Raw genomic sequence first — 21,612 nt, 5'->3', positions numbered from 1 at the left:
TTTTGAGACTCTAAATATGTTTTGTATTGACAATTTTTCCTTGTGAAAGATTTCTTTTTTAGACCCTAACTATGGTCCTGATTTTTGCTCTTTAAGGGCCAGATCTGAAGCCCCATTGAAGTCCATGGAAAGATTTTCATAGCGATGAATAGGTCCTGGAGCAGCACAATCTCAAGCGGATTCATGATTAAATTGCTCTCCTTTAGAGACCATACACTGCATTAAAGATCATTGCTTGGATGACATTCAACCTAGGAGCTCTGGCATCATTTCAAAACGAGTTCTCTTTGCAAGAATTTTAGCAATCCTTTATAACTGTATATTTTAAAACTTCACATTGACATGACAGTGACCTGTATTTGTAGAAAGTTCATGGGAAGAGACTATCAGGGCTCTCTCATATGCTTCACTAATTAACAAATGTCTGTGCACCGTCTTAAGTCATTGGGACAGATCCCCAGCTCGTGTAAATGAGCAGAGCTCTGTTAAAGTCAATGGAGCTATGCAGATTTGCACAAGCTGAGGATGTGGCTCACGAAGTGCTATATAAATAGTAATGATATTATTCATGATCGGCCTAGAGGTGTTACAAAGGAAGATGCTGCCTTTAATCCCAAACCAGCAAGTATCAACTTCCTTCACATGCAGACTATATAGTTTATACATTAACATGGCCCCTACACCGTTTTGCTTCTTTAATAGAAATACAAGATGTATTCTCCCCGTATGCTATTTACTCAAGACTACAGATGTTGCTATAACAAAGAGCTAAAGAAAGAAAAACAAAAGGAGCATAGTACTGCCATTCAGACACTAACAGTTCTATTCTTTCGAAAAGAGCCACTGATTTCCACACCCAGCCCCGGGACTCATTTTAAAATCAGCTGGGCTGTTGAAGGCTGGTGTCCAACTCTGCAGTTGAATGGGCTCAGGGACCAATGAACAGAATATAAGCGAGCATCAGCCTTGCAATCTGTCTCTCTGCTGGACCGGACCATTATAAGTCCACAGCAAAAAACCCCAATTGTTCAAAATCCAGGGGGTAAAGCTCTCAGATAGAAGGGCTAAGACAGAATCCCTCTGCCTATTATGTACCAGTCTCCAGTGGTTAGCATCCCGAAGGAATAGGTGGCTTTGTTCATTTACATTGTTAGTAGAGCTGGATGGAAAATGCCAAATATTTTTCAGAGAACATTTCTGAATTTTGTTTCATGCAAATTTTGTGTCAAAATTTCAAGTTTTCAAAACATTTCAACCACTCGATGTGCTGGTCGGTAAACAGCAAAAACAGAATCAACATTCTGAAAACCCAGACGTTTTCAACCAGCTGTAAGGACTAATTTCATAAAAAGCATTGTGAGGAAAAGATAGGGAGGATGGACCCAGGTCTGGCCTGGACTGGGACAACCTGAGTTTGATGCCCTGCTCTGCTACAGTCTATCTGTGTAACCTAGGGCAAGTCACGTGGCATGTGTGTTCACTGTCAAAGTAACAGGTGATCGGCACCTGGGTCATAGTCTAGCCAGGGCATGAGCAGCCACTTACACACAAGGTATTGTGTCCTCCCTGGTGCTGTGCTCCCCCATGTGTGCTGCTAAAACTTCTGCAGCCAGATCCCTTGGGTTTGTGTGCTGAGCTGCTCTACAATTCGTTCCCAGTGAATTGTGGGAGAACTTGTCTGTCCTTCTGGGCACAGAGGGGAATTGTGGGAAGGCACTGGAGGACTATCAACACTTGAGTGGTTTAACTTGTGTTGCAAAGCAGGCTGGTTACCAGCCTGAGTGAAAGCAGCGCTTAAGCTTTACCCTATACCCTAGGATGGGCCAGCTAGCCTGGGGGAGAGATTTTTGTGTATGGATGGGAGGGGGCTTAGGTGCTAACACCTGACTAAGAGCCCTGGTTAACGCGACAATGAAGACATACCATTAATTTCTCTGTGCCTCAGTACCCCCATCTCTAAAATGGGGATAATAGCACTTCCCTACCTCACAGGGGTGTGTGTGAGTAAATTAATTTAAAAAAAAAAAGATTGTGAGGACCATAGATACTGTGGTTATGAGGGCCGTATAAATACCTTAGATAGAAGACTGTATCAAATAAGGACTAGGGTGAGCCAAAGACTTCTAAGCGCTGCCTCCTAATGATGCTATCCCAAGCCTGGGCCCAGGGGGCATGCCAGCAGCAGGGCTGAGGGATGGAGGAGAGGTTAGGGGCAGGGCTGCAATATCCAGCTCTGAAGCCCATAGGGCAGCCCTGTGGAGGCGGGCATAATTCAGACGGACCCCCATGGTTGTCTAAATTATGCAGTTGTGCCCACTCACACTGGCAGTGAATTTGCCCTGCTGGCTACAGGCCAGGAATGAGGTTTGCAAGGGAAAAAAAAAGAAAAAGGAAAAAAAAAAGCCTTTTTCTAGAAATTATCAATATATTTGCTTCGAGCCTAATACCTATTTTGCCAAATTATCCAGCACACCATGTATTTGCCTAAAGTCAAAAAAGTGAAGGTTGGTGGAAGGAAAGTGATAACGGATCCTATCTGTGCTGCAGGGCATCTGATTGAATGTCAGTTGCAAAGCCAGTCCTGTACATTAGGGGTAGGTGGGTGGTACAGAGTAGTCCACTACTGACAGCTTGTACTGCTTTGAAAAAGAAAAGGCAGATAGACAATAGTCCTGGAGGTAAGAGCTTTCTCGCAAGGGAGGCAGAATGTAGGTGATGTTCAGTTAACCACAGAGACATCAGAGTCAGCAATTGCAAAAGTGACTAGTAATTTTAGCTGCCTCGATTTCTGGGTACCTGAAATGAGACACATTAAAGGGGCCTGCTTTTCAGGGGGTTGGCCAAGGACTTTCTGACAATCAGGCCCATTTAAGGCATCTCTCGGTCACCCAAAAATCTCGAGCCCCTTTTGAAAACCTTTGCCCAGGCTTTGCTGGATTAATAAAAACTGCACCTTTGTGATGCGACAATGCCACCCCTGCTTCGCCGGGCACAATACCAGAGATTTATTGTTGTTCCTTTCATGCAGTTCGTCTGTGTAGTCCTGCAGATGATTTCAGCTGTGATCCTGCAATTAATTCTGTGCAAGAAGATCCCTGTTCCTGCACAGAGACCCACTAATCTCAGTGAGGCTGCACGCCAGCACAGGGGTCTTTGCACAGGGAGTCAGTTGCAGGATCAGGCCCTTTGCTCACAAAGCAGCTATCCCAAAAGTACTGTACATGAGTGAAACGGGATTTGTGGGGGAGTTAACTGACCCCTTCCCCTACCTCCCCCTTTTTTTAAGTGAACTAAAGCGTAGCTCTGTAACACAACTGGTGGGAAAAGATATTACCATTTGGAACCATGCCCAGAAAAACTCAGTAAAGCTCTTAGAGCTTCTCCATATCTGGTTCACCTGTCTCTCTAAAATGATGACACCTGGTGGTTAAAATGAGTAAAGGCACAGCTGACTTTTCCAGCCTCATATAAGGAGGCTGCTAGACACAGAATTTAAAGAAAATTCAGGGGGAAAAAATCACAACAGTGCAACTTAATGTATTTTGGCAGCAAAGATGGAGTACAAAAGCACTCCTATTTAGCTTTTCAAATTATTTTTCATGCCTTTTTATTACCTTGACATTATTTTCTGCGTAGAGAAGTACATGACAAAACCACTAGGGTTGTCTATGAACATTTGGGTCCTGAATCCACAAGACCTATGCACGTGCTTAGAGTTAAGCATAGGTGTCGTTAAGCATGCGGGTAAGTCTTTGAATATCTGGCCTTTACCTTTTCAATCTTTTTTATGACTAGGCTGTCTTGATTAGACTTGATTAGCTAAAGTGCTCCATAAAAGTTCATGTAGTTTGAGAGTCTAAAAAAAGCAATTGGTCTCATCTCAATGTGTATTTGCCATTTTAGATGTGCATCATTTGGTCTGCATGCATGCTGCAGAATGTGTCACTGCAGTTACTTTGATACTAAAAAGTGATTAATTTTTAGAGAACATTCTTTTGTGAGTTGTTATAAAAATAGCTTCTTTTTAAATAGACTTGTAAAAGCATATTTGTGTCATTTTAAATAAATGTCTATGGCTTTGATCCTAACAAAAATGGTTTTGGTGGTTTTTTTTATGTACTATTTTGGGGTGGAACTGCAATGATCTGCTTGGAGAAGAGACACTCTCTAGCCCCAGAGTACATGCTCATTATGAAAGATGAAGACCTTCATTTTACAATTATTCTGAAGGCCCCAATCTTGCAATATGGTCACCGGGGATGATCCCTTATAAATGCAGAACCCCCACTGAAGTCACTGGGGCTAGGGTCCGTTTAGGGTAAGAATAGAGTGAAAGTTATAAACCTTTGCAAATAGACTTCGGCAAAAGGAACACCAAAGGAATCCACATAATATTCTCACGTCTAAACACAATGGACTGAATACTGTAGCAAAATGTTTTTTCTCTGCAAAATACTATCCGCTGACAACCTACATGGCATCACTACATAATTATCTTCATGTAACAGTCAACTCTGCTTCAATCCAGTTTCTTTCAGAGCCACAGAGGCTTTTGTGAAATTCTAGTCATCGTGGATGCACAAAGCAGAGAATGAAATAAAAGAAAAATCTGGACTTAGAAAAAAGGACAAAACCTATAGGAAGAAGTTGAATGTTAAATATCTACATGTGCATAATGAGTGCACTGTGCCTATGCTGACAACACTCAAACCAAATCGTACCTAGTCGTGTCTGTATAGATGGTGAGCAATATTACCAAATGCTGTTCCTTACAAGGCGGTTTGGGGCTTTGAGGGTTAAATCTTGGAAATTTTTGTTAATGACTTCAGTGGAACCACTATGCTCTAATCCCATATATATCAGGTTTAGGGTTGCATATACAACAGTAGTCATATTGTCTAGATGGAATGTCATGATATACATCACTGTATTCCCAAAATGCCCTCCCCATCTCAAGCAGACAGAGTCTCAATGCTAGAGATATTATACATGACATCGGTGTCCAAATTATATCTAAAGAGGCTATAAAGAAAGTGATTTGAATGATCTCAATGCAGAGAGGAAATAAATGAGGTTATTTGCTAGAGAAGTAGGAAACTGATTCCCTAGCCAAAATTGCCAATCTCTCACCCAGATCCTAAAGATGGGGGCTTCTTCATAGCTTAACAGTCTAAGCATCAGGTTGAAAACAGCTATGATATCAAAACACAGGTACCCCAACCCAACCTAACAAGGTCAGCGTCAGAGATCGTCAACTGAATGCTCAGTCTGGCTCATCCACAGGACTCCTCTATTCTGCTCTAGAGGGATATCAGAAATCACACAGAATATTAGTAAAATTACAAGGCTGCCCCTGTGTACTTGGACTAATATCACCTCTTCCCAGGCATAGGAGATTCCCTGTGGTGCTGCCCAAACACCTGTCCTTAGGAGCAATTTCTCAGACTAGCTTCAGAATCCTCTGGACTTTCAGTAGTGTAGCAGCTGAGGGTGCCGGAGATTCAGCAGCTATATTCCTTGCAACCATTAAAGTAAGTTTGAGTAGAACAGAGGCAAAAGAAAGACATTAGTTCTTTCTTAGGGCCAGATCCTGCAACTGGATCTGCGCAGGCAAACCATTGCTCATGCACAGAGCCCCGATTGCGCTCTGCATACGTAGACCCAGACGCAGGATCAGGCCCTTTAGACGATCCAGGAAGGCCACATAAAAGGCAGGTGCTAAGTCTATGTTTTGTCCAGAGACACTTACAGAACGGGGTATATATTAGTCCAGGTTCTCATTTTACGATGGCCCTTTTACACTGTTCTGACCATGAAGAGTGGACAGAAAACCCATGTAAATAACATTTACCAGAATAGTGTAAGGGGTCCTTAGTGCACCTGAAAATTAGACCAATCAGCCTCCCAGTTATAACTCATAATTTAAATACATGGAGATGATTCAATTTTTGTTTTCACAAAGAAACGTAGGATGATGTTGGGGAAAAGATTCGCAAAGGGAGGGAAATTTCAAATTCTCCTATTAGTAGGGTGATCACCTGTTCCTTATCTTAAGGCACATTCTTTATTTAGTATCTAATATCCCACATCCCGCAGTGAGTCAATACAGGATAAACTTCATCCTGTTTCTCAGTGGTAATTAGACACTGTGATCCACCTGTTTGATTTTACACTACAAATGAAACACTGATGTGTGACAGGTTTCAGAGTAACAGCCGTGTTAGTCTGTATTCGCAAAAAGAACAGAAGGACTTGTGGCACCTTAGAGACTAACCAATTTATTTGAGCATAAGCTTTCATGAGCTACAGCTCACTTCATTGAGCTTATGCTCAAATAAATTTGTTAGTCTCTAAGGTGCCACAAGTACTCCTGTTCTTTTTACCGATGTGTGAGTGAGGTATCCCTTGAAAACAGTCTTTGTCCTGTGTTTGTCCACACTGGTTGTCCTCCTCTCTCTTGGAGAGGCAGGCACAGTGTGGTACCACATGTTATGGAGTCTGTGCAGTGCTTTGGGATCATCGTGTGCAGTCAAGGTGAACTGCTCTCCTGTGGCAACACCTCTCGTTGCCCCTTGCATTGCTGCTGAAATTAAATCCTGAAGATGTTTAATCACCTCCACGCACACGGACATTACAACCTCGCATGGCTGATTCATCTCACAGACGCAGCCAGAGACACTGGGATTTGAAGTAGCCAAAATGACCAAAGCAGGGCCAGGACCGCAGCCTTGAATTTCAGAGGAGCCCCCCAGCAAGGAAGGTGAATGTTGGAGCAGGGAAGTTGGAGCAGAGGAAACAAAGTTGCAGAGCAAGCTAAGCAGTTTAACTTACCATATTAAATTTCCTAGAGCCCTGCACGGTGGCTGTCCTGTTCCCTGGACTCCCTCCTGTGGCCAGGACTCTGCGCTGGGCCCCAGGACTCGGTTCGCTCAGTGCAAAGGTCACAGGCGAAGCAGGTGGCTTGGCCCTGGCAAGAGGCCCAGGAAAGGGAGGTGCTCTGGAGCAAGCAGCACAGCTACCGCGGTAGGAAATAACTAAAAGACGGATGAACTTGGATCCTGACGGATTTTGTACACAAAGTGTATTATTAAAACAGAGAACAAGTCTGACCATTCCTACTGCCTCCGGAAGATCCACATCCCCACACACCCCAGTGCAAGAGCATGCAAAAACCGGATCTGACAGCTGGATCTTGCTGGATCCAGACAATTTTTGAACCCAGGCCCCAAATTCTAATTCCTAAACAGAGAACAAGTGTTGATGCTCCTACTGCACCAACACAATCCAGACCTTGACACATCCTGGCACGACAGCACCACGGAATCCTTTATCCAGTCAATTTTTGGCCCTTCTTGCACAAATTCTAACACATTCATACAGAATAAACTTAGCCAGTTCTACTTCAGCAAAAAAAAACTCAGGATGCTAATGCATCCCAGGACATCAGTCACCACAAACACCCAAATCCAGCCCCTGGATCCAACTGGACTGAACAAGTGTTTGCTCCCAAGTCCATCTGCCACTGGCAAAATAGAGAACACGCTGAGCCACTCCTGTTGCACCTTTATAGTCCAGATGTGATGCGCCCCAGTACAACACTCCTGAAAAACCTCAAATCCCGTATCTGGAGTCTGCCAAACTTCAGTCTGCAAACTGAATCCTACTGGAGCCAGATAATTTTTGACTCCATACGCCATAGTTCAGATACAGGGTTTTAATTCAGGCCCTTCTCTAAAAACTGGAATGGGAAACACACAAGCACATCCCAGAAGGAGTGCGCATAAGCATCTTTTAGTGAAAGATGCTCTAATTTGAGATAAATTGGACTGTGTGCGTGTGACAGAGGTGAGAAGTTTACTGAGAAGTGTTCTGTAAACACTGACCGAATGCTTCAACTTCCCAGACAATCTGAGCTATTGGTGCTTCATGGGAAACTCTGGAAAACATTTTATTTGGAAATACCTCTGTTAATGTGGTCAGGAGGAAGGGGAGGGATTGTCCTACTCTGAATTTGCTATGGCAAAAGCAATAGAACCTACCTTACAGTGCTACGGGAAATCTCCCCATAGGTCAATTACATATTGTGTGTGACCATGATCACTGTAGGTCATGGATCCCACTGTCAAGATCCACACTATATGTCCCCCTTTTTCTCCTCCTCCATTACCAGTGATGTTTGCATGAAAACTGCATCCTTGTTCCCCAGGGTCAAAACTTGCCTTTCAGATCAGCAGGGGGGACACTAACTCCAGTACTTCTTCTGTTCTACCCACATGCTCAAATATCCCACTGATGCTGATGAAAAATGCACATTTGGGGCAAGCAGCATATCAGAACTGAGATCCGCCCTGTATATTGAGAAGACTAATTAATGTTAACGTGAATCTACTCCTGTTTATTTCCCATCTGAGAGTATTAATTCCCTGTGACATCACAATTTATCATCAACAGTAGAGGATTGTTAGCTCAGGTGAGGAATAAGCAGGAGGAGCACATAAACTCTTAAGGGTCAAAGATCTTGTTTTTATGCAAATATCCACAATTAACAAAGAAAGAGACACAAAGCAGGCCAAAAAAACTAAAAAACTGATTTGATCATATCACAGTGATTCTCTGTGCTCTTCCCTGGCTCCCCATCCAATTCCAGACCCACTTCCAGGTTCTGATCCTAATCTTTAAAGCCCTCAATGGTCTTGGACCTATCTGTATTACAGGCTGCCTCTTCAGTCAAACACTGGTTTCAGAGTAGCAGCCATGTTAGTCTGTATTTGCAAAAAGAACAGGAGTACTTGTGGCACCTTAGAGACTAACCAATTTATCTGAGCATAAGCTTTCATGAGCTACAGCTCACTTCATCGGAGGCATTCAGTGGAAAATACACTGAATGCATCCGATGAAGTGAGCTGTAGCTCACGAAAGCTTATGCTCAGTCAAACACTGCAGCCAACAGAGCCCAGTGTGTATCTCTCGGGGACTGGGGCAGGGCATTGCCACGGGAAGATCCTTGGCTATGGAATTCTTTCGCACCAAAACTCAGGATGCAACAGGGCCTTGACGTTTTAGGTTGACCCAACTTTTTGCAAAGCCTTTCCTCACCAGTGACGGGGTAAGAATGGCCTGGCACTCTTCCTCGTGAAAATACACACTACATGAAACATCTGAAAAATAAGGGAGAGGTGGAGAAAATGGTCTTTCATGGACTGAAATCATGCTATTCTTAATTTTGTATCTGGTGCCTAGATGCCCCAGTGATGGTTGCATAAGGAAGGCACAGATGGATTACATTCATTTCAATTTTTAAATGAGAACCGTGGCAAGTGAGCAGATGTGTTTCTAAATGGAATGTTTCTCAAAGTGCTTCATGAGGCATCTTTGAGTCTTTAATGCCAATGCAAAATATCTATTGAACTAAGGCACTCTGCAGTATGAGACAAGGTAGTTAAAACAGGTTGGGTGAATGCTTTCATAGCAGTGGCAGTAATTTATAAAGTTGTGGGTTTTTTTAAAGTATCAGTAGTTGAAATCCTGAAGTTAAATCCTACTGTACGAGACAGCTGTGAATACAATTTAATTTTAAAGGCCAACAACTTGGCCACTGTGTCTAAGGGGCTCTATACCTCTCAGGAAAAATAATTTTAAATGTGAGATTTTTATTTCCTTGTACACACTGCCACCTTGTGGCAGTGGTATCACTAATTTTCTTTTAAAAGGCTTCACAAATCCATCCAAAACAAATATGACTCATTTGGAAATATTTCCAATTCTCTTGATTTAAAACCATCTCTGTAGAAAGAAACAAATATTCATGATACATAGTATTTGCATGATGAATGTGCAATGTAGCTTTAAAGTACAGTAACAACATTCTTCTTAGTACTATCTATTATACCATATAACCTATTTCTAGTAAAGGGTAATCAGCTAACTACTAAGAAATTATACTAAAATATTGTTTATGTCATAGGTCACTGCATTTTTTAAGTTTCGTTTACATGTTTGGTCATTATTGTTTAAGTTCACAACTACTTTTGTTGCATAATTCTTTGTTTGCAGATAGGGTTAACGTTGTTTACAGAGTACAGATGAAGTGAGCTGTAGCTCACAAAAGCTCATGCTCAAATAAATTGGTTAGTCTCTAAGGTGCCACAAGTACTCCTTTTCTTTTTGCGAATACAGACTAACACGGCTGTTACTCTGAAACAGACAAATATGTAATTCCTCTGTAGCTACTTGGTAATTATTGTGCTATTACAGTGTAATTAAACATTAAAACAAGGATGCTCTAAATAGCCATCAACAAGTGTAAGGTAGAAAACCAGCTTGCAATTAAAATTATAGAGTATTATAGCAGCACCAACTAAAACAGGTAGTTAAGAGACTATCAGCTTTTGGATGATAAACGTAATTTCTGAAGGCTGTATAGCTGGGCAGTGCTCTGGCCGATGCTTGGAAAGAGAATTTTACCAGTTCTCAAAGTGGACTAACTGCTTTTGCTATATCCTCCCATCCAGTCCTTCCTTTTCCAAATCATGGAAACAACCAAGTTATTTATGCTTTAGAAGCCACCTACTTAATGATTTAGTATACTATGTACTGTGGCTTACATTTTCAAAAGTGGCTAGTGATTCCGAGGGCCCCAGTTTTGGGATGCCCAATTTAAGCAATCTTAGAGGGGCCTGATTTGCAAGTGCTCGGCCTTGTCTTAAAATCAGGCCCCTTGAAGGTGTCTCAAGTTAGACACCCCGAAATTGAGGCACCCAATATCACTAGTCGCTTCTGGAACTCTTGATTTGTGTTTCATACCACAGACTCTATGTACTGTATTGGAATATTAAATTATTATAAGGTTTTCTACTGAACTTTTCACCATAGAATCTAGGTGCCACCATGCCATGTATTTTTATTGGACTTTGTACACAAACCGCAATACTAACATTATATTTTAATAGCTTATGTTAGAATATTCTCACTGATTGTGCTAGCTCACTTCTAGGAATTGTGTTACTATGGCTATGTCTACACTACCGCCGGATCACCACTCTGGCGATCGATGCACCAGGGATCAGTTTAGCGGATCTAGTGAATACCCACTAAATTGATGGCAGAGCACTCTCCGGTCGACCCCAGTACTCCACCCGGAACAAGAGGAGTAAGGTAAGTTGACCTGAGAGTGTCTCCTGTCAACCCAGCGTGTTGTAGACACCACAGTAAGTCGACCTAAGCTATGTTGACTCCAGCTACATTATTCACGTAGCTGGAGTGGTGCTTTTTGTAAAAGGCTAAACCAATTCCCTAGTGTGTTTATTGTGACACTATCGCTTATCTGAATGATTGATGTAACTATCAAGTTCTTTAATAGGTATATTTATAACTCATCAACCCTAAAAAATAATACAAGTTCGATGTGCCGGTGTGAATCATGGTGCATTGGTCAGGTAAGCCGTTCTCAGACCATTTACCATCCAGCCCCTCTTTTATCAAAGGAAACCAACTAGGAGGGTAGAGAGTCAAGACAGGAGTAGGAAAGAGATGGCACTTCCCCTGTCTTAGACCTGAGGGAGGGTGGGTGGAGTCTCCAGCTGAAGAGCCAGACTGATGTGTGCATTAGAGGTTGGCTTTTCAACCAGAAATTCCCAGACCCACATTGGCAAAGAAGTAGAAGGGAGTTAAAAAGCCAAAAGACAGACTGAAAACATGCTTTGATGGGTTTTTTTAATCTCATGAGTTGAAGGGGTATTACTTATAAGTTGTGATTTCTTACAGTGAGACCAACACAGCACTTTTGAAAAATCCCATCCCTGCAGAAGAGTTCTGCAGTACTGAGCTCTCCAAAAGCTTTCGGTCTCCCAGCTCAATCGCATCCTATGCCTGCTATGTCCATCTTGTAACCTGATGAATGAACTGGAGAAATAGGGTCAGATTTTAGGAGGGACCTAGCTTAGTGAAACACCAGAAGAGCTCAAGCACGCAGTCTGGGCCATGCAGCTAGCACCCAAAGACAGGCCTCTTGCCCTATAGCACTGAGCTTGGTGTATGCTTCCTAAAGATCTCTTCCTATAGCTCTGCCTGCTTGTGCACCCCTTAATGTGAATGGAATACATTTTTCCTGACAAGCCACGCAAATCACATGAATAAGTCTGCAGCACAAGTCAGCAGGCAGACTGCGTGACACCCAACCTATGGGCTGGACTGCCTGGGATAGGCGTTTTTCCTCTATTTAAATCAAAATAACTATAGAACATTCAATAAAGCTTTTACACTGGAGTGAGAGAAAGCCACAGACACCAAAACATTGTGGGAGGCTCCTTCCTTTCCCCAAGCATTGTTGTGTTGTTAAGAGAGGGAATCTTCTTCAGCCACACCCCTGCCATAATCTCTAGTGTAGACATAACCTAAGATGAATTTGATGTGCAACAATTTCTGCTAGATAGGCACTGCTATGATCTGATTTACTGGTGCTAGGGGACACTGGGAAGTAAGTATTCACTTTAATTGGGAATACTTCGATACTGAGTACTGTAGTAAGTGTTTTGTTTTGAAATGGGGAATGCTTTGATGTAAAACAAGATAGGCCCTGCCACATTCAAGCAGGTTTGGATTGTGCATACTTGTGAGGTCCCTTCCCGGGGTGTGCTTCTGCATTTAAAGGACCTGGTTTATTCCTTCAAGTGAAATAGCAGAATTTCTTTAGCTGTGAAAGGCTGCAGTTTTCTACATTCCTCAGTGAAACGTAATTTGAATGAACTGAGAGCGAAATGGGGAACAGACCTGTATTGCAACAACAAAGTAAAATAAAGAGAGGTTTCTGAAGTAACATCAACACCTCTGCTACGGGTGTGGAACTAAAATGAATACGGACAAAAATCTTTATCTTATACTATCTAAGTGCTAATATGGCCCCCATCATTGCAGTCTGAGCACCTCACAATCTTTTCTGTGATGAAGGGAAGTACTTGCATTTCCATTTTAGAAGTAGGGAAGTAAGGCCCAGATCCTCACCTGAGTTATTTGTAGGTGCTACATACCTTTGAGGATCTGAGCCTAAGTGACTTGCCCAAGGTCATACAGGAACCCAGGATACTTTGCTATTGCCCTAACCATTGACCCATCTTATGAAAAATCTCGCAGACATGCCATTTACAGGTGTTGGAACTATGGTACATGCAAGGTTAATTCAGCCACATGTCATGTGCATGTGACTGCAGAGATTCCTCTTGGGAAGAATTGGTTAAAGAACTGTAGCTCAGCCTCTTCCCTCCATGGGGCAGAGCAGAGGGGTGTGAAAAGAGGTGGTATTGCTTCCAAAAAGTCACTGAAGGATGGAGCGGTAGCTCTTGCCTGTTCCCGGCAAACCTGCAGCAGCCCCTCTGTAAGAGCAGGTGAAGGTAGGGAGCAGTGTTCAGTGGCCTGAACAGGGCCTGATTTTCAAAATCACAAATAGACAATGGGAACCCAACTCCCATTGTCTTTCATGGGGATTTAGAGGCCTAACTCCCTTAGGCTCTTTTGAAAATCCCAGGCTAAATTCCTAGAAAGCTAATATCTGAACTAACCCATTAACCATTCTCTCTCAATGAGCACTATGAAAAGCGCTCAACTCCCTTAAGTAGCCCCCTCCCAAAAAGATTTGAACAGGGCTCATATTTAAAATTAATACTTATCCAATACATTTGTAGATACTATACATCCTATAAAAAGAACAGGAGGACTTGTGGCACCTTGGAGACTAACAAATTTATTAGAGCATAAGCTTTCGTGGGCTACAGCCCACTTCATCGGATGCATAGAATGGAACATATAGTAAGAAGAAATATATATTCATACAGATAAGTTGGAAGTTGCCATACAAACTGTGATAGGCTAATTAGTTAAGATGAGCTATTATCAGCAGGAGAAAAAAACTTTTGTAGTGATAATCAAGGTGGTCCATGTAGACAGTTGACAAGAAGGTGTGAGGATACTGAACTTTAGGAACATAGATTCAATATGTATAATGACCCAGCCACTCCCAGTCTCTATTCAAACCCAAGTTAATGGTATCTAGTTTGCATATTAATTCAAGCTCAGCAGTTTCTCATTGGAGTCTGTTTATGAAGGTTTTCTGTTACAAAATTGCCACCCTTAAATCTTTTACTGAGTGGCCAGAGAGGTTGAAGAGTTCTCCTACCGGTTTTTGAATGTTATGATTCCTTATAGTAACTAACATCCAGCAGAGGGCACTGTAGAAAAACTTAAAACGGCTGTCTTTCGTTCCCATACATATAGTAACACACGTCATGAACTAGGATCAATTGTAGACTAAGAAAGGGCTAAAGACTTACGCCTTTCACAAGCCAAAACTGTAGCGGGCCCTTCTTTGAGATCTAGTTGGGCTGGTTCACACTGTGTGTATATTGACCTACATCTCTGCGCCTCTCCTTTTCAATATTATGGCACAGAGTAATGGAAAAGTTCTTCTGCTCTTTACGTAGAGACAGTCAGTAACATAGCAAATAAAAAAGGAGGACTTGTGGGACCTCAGAGACTAACCAATTTATTTGAGCATAAGCTTTCGTGAGCTACAGCTCACTTCATCGGATGCATTCAGTTTTTTTCCACTGAATGCATCCGATGAAGTGAGCTGTAGCTCACAAAAGTTTATGCTCAAATAAATTCATAGAATCATAGAATATCAGATTTGGAAGGGACCTCTGGAGGTCATCTAGTCCAACCCCCTGCCCAGAGCAGGACCAATCCCCAACTAAATCATCCCAGCCAGGGCTTTGTCAAGCCTGACCTTAAAAACTTCTAAGGAAGGAGATTCCACCACCTCCCTAGGTAACGCATTCCAGTGTTTCACCAAGTGAAAAAGTTTTTCCTAATATCCAACCTAAACCTCCCCCACTGCAACTTGAGACCATTACTCCTTGTCCTGTCATCTGCCACCACTGAGAATAGTCTAGATCCATTGGTTAGTCTCTAAGGTGACACAAGTCCTCCTTTTCTTTTTGCGAATACAGACTAACATGGCTGCTACTTTGAAACCTGTCAGTAACTTAGCAGAAATACATTAAGTGAGATTACTTTCTTGTACAGCAAGTTCATTCTTCACCTTGTTCTGTTCCTTTAACACGTTCACTTTCAAATTAAGTTCTGAGATATGAAGGCTTTTTTTTTTTTCAGATTTTTCCTCTAAGATACTGAAGATGTACTTAACAGATCTGTTCTTTTAATAGGTGAATTTTCTATTGCGTTTTATTTGAGCTAGTTGAAAATCTTCTATCAAAACCTTTAATAGAAAATTGGGTTTTAGACTAAAGGAAAGTTCCCACAAAAGGTGTCTGCTTACATTTTGGCAATTAGTCTTCAATTGCCAGAAAGCTAAAATATTCCCCTTCCCCTTGTTTTAAATGAAAAGTCAAGCTTTTCCATGTTTAAACTCCCCTGACCCACCCACCCACAGACTAGCTCTACATTTTACCTTACTGAAAATTCAATACATAGTCATAAAATCCAAGGCCAGAAGGGTCCATTGTGATCATGTAGTCTGCTCTCCTGTATAACACAGGCCACGGAGTGTCAGTGCATTTCTCAATAGGTTTTCACTTGGTGTGCAGAAAATACAGGGCCTTATTCATGCAGAGTCCTTCTGATATTGCATGAGGAAAGCTAGCAGGAGCTGGGCTCGCCGTCTGTGGAGAAGGTTTTTTGTTGTTTTGACAGCCATATCTAAGTGGGCTCCATTTACTAACATACAACTGTACCAATATTATAAACTATTGCAATAAGTCAAAACAAATTTTTTATGAACTCTTAAGGCCCTTATTCAGGAAAGCACTTAAGCACAAGGCTGGTCCTTTTCGGTACAGCACTTCAAGTCCCACTGAAGATATGTGCTTAGCATGTACTTAAGTGCTCTCCTGAGTAGTGCCATCTCCTGAACCAAGGCCTTAATTAAAATTACAAGGGATATTACCAGGGTATTATGCTTTTCATCACTCTTTGTTTGTAATAAACCTCTTGAAGCTAGATATTTTAATCTGGGTCCTTGTGATCCCCCCATACTGCTTCCATGCACTCTGGTTTGTCAGGATGCTGGGGTAAAGGAACAACGGTTAGGGTGCAATCCAGAGATTCAGGAGACCTGGATTCTAGTCCATGCTCCACCACAGACTTCCTTAAAGACCGTCTCTGTATCTCAGTTCTCCGACCTGTAAAATGGGGACAGCAGCATTTTCCAACCTAATAAGATTGTGAGGTGCTCAGATATTACCGTAATAGAGGCCAGGGAAGTACCCAACATAAGGAAGAAAAACTTAGATGGCTTGCAGAGAAGGGATAAACAAAGCTATAAAAATTATGTAGCTACAGCGGATTGTAAATTGCAATTTTTGCTCAATTTCAGTTTCCCTGTGAAGAAAGTTAAAATCAACTGCACACGATACAGGACATGCACTTACACTCTCCACCACAACTGAAATATAAACACAACCCTGACAGTTCTATTTTCTGCCTTTGACATGGTACTGAAACTTTATTCTATCCTGAGCAAGTCCAGGTAGATATTCAGGAACTGTGAGCCTTAACTCATGTAACTACTTTTACAATAAATGGGGGTGGGGGAGTGGGCTTATAATCAAAGGTGGATTTTACCCACAAACAAAAACACTTATTTGAAATGCAAGATCTAGCCTTAAGGTACACAACTAAGTGTCATGTAGCCATGTTTTATTCCTTGTTTCTTAGAGGAAAAGATTTGAATGGTTATGTGAGGCATTGACAGTCACTTCTACTTCTAGTGCAGGGCTCATACAAAAGGTTGTTTGGAGACAAACATTAAGTCTCTGGCTCTATCCATTTGTATTTTTTCAAAGGTATTGCCACTAACTTCATTGGAGCTACAGGTCTTCAGCACCATAGAAATGCAAAAATGCTTTGTCTAAACAAAAGTCAATGGTAGAATCCTGCAGTCCTAACCCATATGCTAATAAAACCCCAAACAGCCTCCACCTCCTTCCCACCACAATTTTAAAATAAGCTATTGTGAGACCTATATACTTTGCCATGTCCCTTTCAAAATAAGCCCCGAGATATAGAACATGCTTTTCTGTTGCACATTTGGGATTACAGAGTCTTGCAAAGCAATAGTATCCTATAAACTAAATAATCCCCACTAGCACCGGGATGTTAATTTTTGCATGGAAGCACAGCTGTTATGAGCTGCTCTGTACTTCTGTCAGTTTACTGATGAGCTCTATGAAATGCACCAAGTCCAGTGAAGTATCCCTCATTTATTCTGTTCCTCAGCCAAGAATTTACCCTCCAAAGGATGCTAAGTCATCCTTCTGCAACAGCAATACTTATTGGCATTAAAACCCCAACCGTCAGCACTGCCTTAATGCTAAGGTAAGACTTTGGGTTTAACTATTGCAAGATTCAAAAATTGCATTGATATCTTCAACCAGTAGGGTGTGTATTCATTTGGCATTCCTTTTCTGGCATTCATTTTACCATCTCCACAGCAAGATCTCTTCTATCTAGCTGTTCCAAGTCTGGATTTATGCTTCTACATTACGGCAAAGGTGCAACTGAGGAACAGAGTTGAAACTATTAGTATCCATGTGTGCATTTACTTCTGACCATAGGGGAGATCGCTTTACTCCAGGGCAAGACCAGTTTTGAAAAATCTAAGATGTGCCAATTGTTCACCGGACCAAGCTGACTGCTGTACTTTCCCTGCGAAAAAAGATCCTGCAAGCAAAAGCAACAGGCTGCAGGTGTGATGCCTCAAATTATTTTTATTGCTTGTGTGAGATTTTCAAATGCTCCTTCTTGGTATGTCTTCATGAAAAAGGCAGTTTCCCAGGTTTAGGTTGCCCTGCTCAGAATAGCTTTATATCTTTGCTACCTTTTCTACCACAAGGCTCTTCCCCCGGCCCCCGCCACACACACACACAACCTATATCCAGTGTCATAAACCCAGTTAAAGATCAGGAGAGAGCTGCATGTCTTCCTTTGCACAGAGCAGCAGAAACGCTCAGCCCAGCCCTGCTGCTCAGAGGATCAATTAATGATCCCCATGGAAAGAGACCAGGTTTACATAATCAGAGACGCTGATGGGAACAGTGGTCAACTGGCCAACAGCCAGCCTGTAAACTGCTCATTAGCCTGGTGATGTGGGGAAGATTATCTAAACATAGCACTGAGTGATAAAGCTTCTGCATAATAAAGGCAGCTTATTACAGCATCAGTTTGGATCACAGCTCATAATGGAGCATGGGATGTTCAAAAAGACACTCCACAGTGGCCTAGCTCTGCTCCTGTTGAGGAGAACGAGAGATTTACCATTGGTTTTAACAGGAGCAGAGGCAGACCACTACTGAATGCTTTTGAAAAGGACTGTCTACCCAACACGTGTTGGGTGGCAGAGGCTTTCAAAAGGCACAAAGGGGAGTTGGGTGCCCAACTCCCACTGATCTCCCCAATGGAGTTGGGAGCCTGTGAGGATTCTTAGGGTACCCAGGACTGAGACACCCTGTTATCCTCCTGCTTCCAGTGAGGAAGAATTGCTTGTGCTAAACTCAGACACCACCAGCCTGTCAGCCCCACCCTCCTCTGGGCTATGCCATTTTTTGCTTTGCCTTGCAGTTTAAGAATAGGTGCATCCCAGTCCGAGCCCATTTGAAGCGTTCCCCCATAGTGTCCAGCCCTTTATCCACTGAGCACTCACAACATCACCAGTTCTGCTATCTCCAAGGGAGCAGTGCACACACCAGCTTGTGTGACTCATCTCAGGATCAGTTTCTTGCATGATACCACAGCACTGAAATATTTATAGTGAAAATAAGCTTATTATCAAAGGTTCAAGAGATAGCAAGAAAGGATAATGGGAAGCAAAAAGGTTACTGCCACAGGGTAACAATCTACTTTAGGGGGTTATATACTGTGGTGATGGTTGGCAGTATCTGAGCCCCTTTCACATAAAACCAATAGCAATAAAAGCCCCTAGTGGACTTTAGGCAGGCTTTGGCACTTCTCCCTTTTTGGGGAGAAAACTCTGCTCTGGGTTATTTATTTATTTTGGTAGGGATTTAATGGTAGAATATGGTGAGTGACATTCTTATCCTAGAGAAGCTTTTGTGAAGAGGAAGGTTTTGCAGCATCTCCTAAGGCCTGCATTCTAACTTCTAGGAGCCTGAATACCTTTGACGATCAGGGCCATAGGGTTTAAATGGAAATTTAGTGGGGCCTGGACTGGACCTTAGGTGAAATCCTGGCATCACTGAAGTCAATGGCACAGGGGTGAATTTCATCTCGTTAGCATAAGGACTGCAAAGAATCCAGCACCAGCAATGGAAGACTCAAAGAGGGCGGAGAAGGCCAGGTCCTGCCTCCTGTCCCTCCTGGCCAAGGAAGCTGACCTAGTGCAGGAGGAAATGCACAATGAACCTTGTGAAAAGTGTTACAGTGGTCTCAAGCACTCTGGGCCTGAATCTGCTCTATGTACAGGTTCCCCCTCTGCCTGATCCACAAAGAATAGGAGTCTGTTACAGAACCAGTACTGGTTGTTTAACTCATGCAACAGCAACTATGCTTTTAGCCTGAGAGGTCCCCAGTTCAATTCCTGATGTATCTGCCAAGATAGCAGCTGGTCACAGTATCACCATTGGCTTCATCGCATAGTAATTACTCCTGCTTTCTACTAGTGTGAGTGAGAAGAGCAGAATACCCAATGCTGAGCTGCCATTCTGTAGGGCTATGGCTCAAAAACCCGAAGTGCAAAATAAAATGTAGGCATAGCATTACAGCTGGAAGAAAATGCATTCCAATCATGAATTATTACACCTTTCCTTGTATTTTGGTGTTTAATTGTAGCTGAACAAAACACTGTACTAACGATCAGCAAATTGCTGAAGTCACACTGTAGGTAAGAATTGAGTTTGTGTAACAGATCATTTGCAAATGTAACGAAGTCTAAATCTGTGGTTATTCCACAGCATTTTATGATGAAGGCTTTTGATACAATTTAATCAAAATGTCTTCTCTTCTATTAGTCAATAGCATTCTAAATGTACATGCGCTGTTCCATCAGTTTTCTATAAAGCCTTAGAACTTTTCAAGCATTTCCAATGGGTGTTTTGTTTTTTTTTTAATTGGCAAACCAGTATTCAGTCTTTCAAATTTTCAGGAATATTTTTTTATCAGGAAATGTCTATTCATAGAAATATCCCTTAAATGGCTCTGTTGTCCTGGTGTCCCCTGGGATACCATTACGAGAAGTAAGATAGCCACATTTGGAAGAAAAAAGAGAAAACGTAAGTATCAAACTCAAGAAAGTCACAAGAATGGCCGTGAGGCAGAAGTGCTGATGGCCTACTCTGCCATGAACTGCCACGCCTAGAGGTGCTGGGGCTCAGAACCTGGCAAGCCCTGGTGCAACTTAAGTACTGCCACCATCACCGACCCATTCAGGTGCCACTCTGGCAGGCCTTACTCATTTCAAAGCCAGTTGAACAAATAGGAGTGAAGATCAGGCATGGCTTCCTGCGTGGGAACTTGGACCCACTGATTGGGCAACTCATCAAGTCCCCAAGCTAAGAACAAAGGGTGAAGAAACAGGGCCTGATATTGATGAAGCAGAGGCCAGAGCAGGTATAAAAAGCAGGGTGTCAGTCCTTCAAAATAAAAGACACGGTTGTGGCAATGATTATCAGCATTTCAGTTTTGGGGAAGTTCCTTGCCACCCCCTACAACTGAGTTTTGATGTGTCCATTGTTCCATAGGACACTTATTTCATTTAATTTGCTGCAGAATCCAGCCACTTGGAAACATCTAGGGCTAGATTTTCAAAAGAGATTTTCAAGGGCTCAGCACCCACATTTGGGGCCAGATTTTCAGAAGCACTCAGCATCCATTTAGGCACTTTGTTAAGGGTCAGGTTTTCAAAAGCGCTCAACTTCCATTGTGACCCTTACGGCCAGATTTTCAAAGGAGCCCAGCACATTTAACATCTGAACATTTTGAACATCCGTGCCCAGTTGCAGGTGCTGAGCTGTTCTGAGAATTCTCGCCGGAGCATAGTAAAAAAGAAGTCTGCCTTACAACGTGAACTGGGAAGTGTTTAAAGCTCCTAATTCTTACTCTCAGGGAGGAAAACTCCCACATTTGAATTACATTTCAGGTAGTTTTAAAAATATGCCTCTCTTGCAGTGAAGGTTTTTGCTGTGCGTTTCAGTGAGACATTGGAAATCTCCCTCATTCAAATTGTCACAGCTTGACAGCCTGGCAACATTAATCCCCTGTACAAATCTCTCTCTCTTACAACAGAGTTCACAGATATTTTCCTCTGAGTCCTAACAAAGACTAACACATGGAGTATACAGTGTTGGATTCACAAACATTCAGACAGTGCAGCAAAGGTTTCACAGTTCTGGTTATAGAATAATTTTTCCTAGTACATCTCCACACTGAATGCTCTAATCAGGTGCTTGCTTGTTTCTGTTGTTGCTGAAAGTTAAGCCCTAGGAGTTTTCTTTGCTTTAAAGGGATACTGCTCTCTCATGCAGACTCTCCTGACACATCCAACAGTAAAAACTGAGCAAGACTTTTGATGTGCGAGACTTAATTTTCTCT

General features: G+C 42.3%; 1 protein-coding gene across 2 annotated transcripts in view; it reads right to left on the bottom strand.

The window, feature by feature from the left end:
* Positions 1-21,612, bottom strand: part of LOC125633321 (bifunctional protein GlmU-like) — a 130,784-nt gene that overhangs the window by 65,562 nt on the left and 43,610 nt on the right. Inside the window, exon 1 of one of the 2 annotated variants that reach the window (XM_048842437.2) lies at positions 6,832-6,931. The exons of the other annotated variant lie outside the window; for it this stretch is intronic. The gene's annotated coding sequence lies outside the window, so the exon portion shown is untranslated. Of the gene's footprint in view, positions 1-6,831; positions 6,932-21,612 lie in introns of those variants that run through there. 2 annotated transcript variants of the gene reach the window in all.

This window comes from Caretta caretta, chromosome 3, assembly GCF_965140235.1.
Source record: "Caretta caretta isolate rCarCar2 chromosome 3, rCarCar1.hap1, whole genome shotgun sequence".
In the NCBI taxonomy this organism is placed as follows: domain Eukaryota; kingdom Metazoa; phylum Chordata; order Testudines; family Cheloniidae; genus Caretta; species Caretta caretta.
The sequence above is the reverse complement of the archived record's forward strand: the minus strand, read 5'-3'. Positions and strand labels throughout refer to the sequence as shown.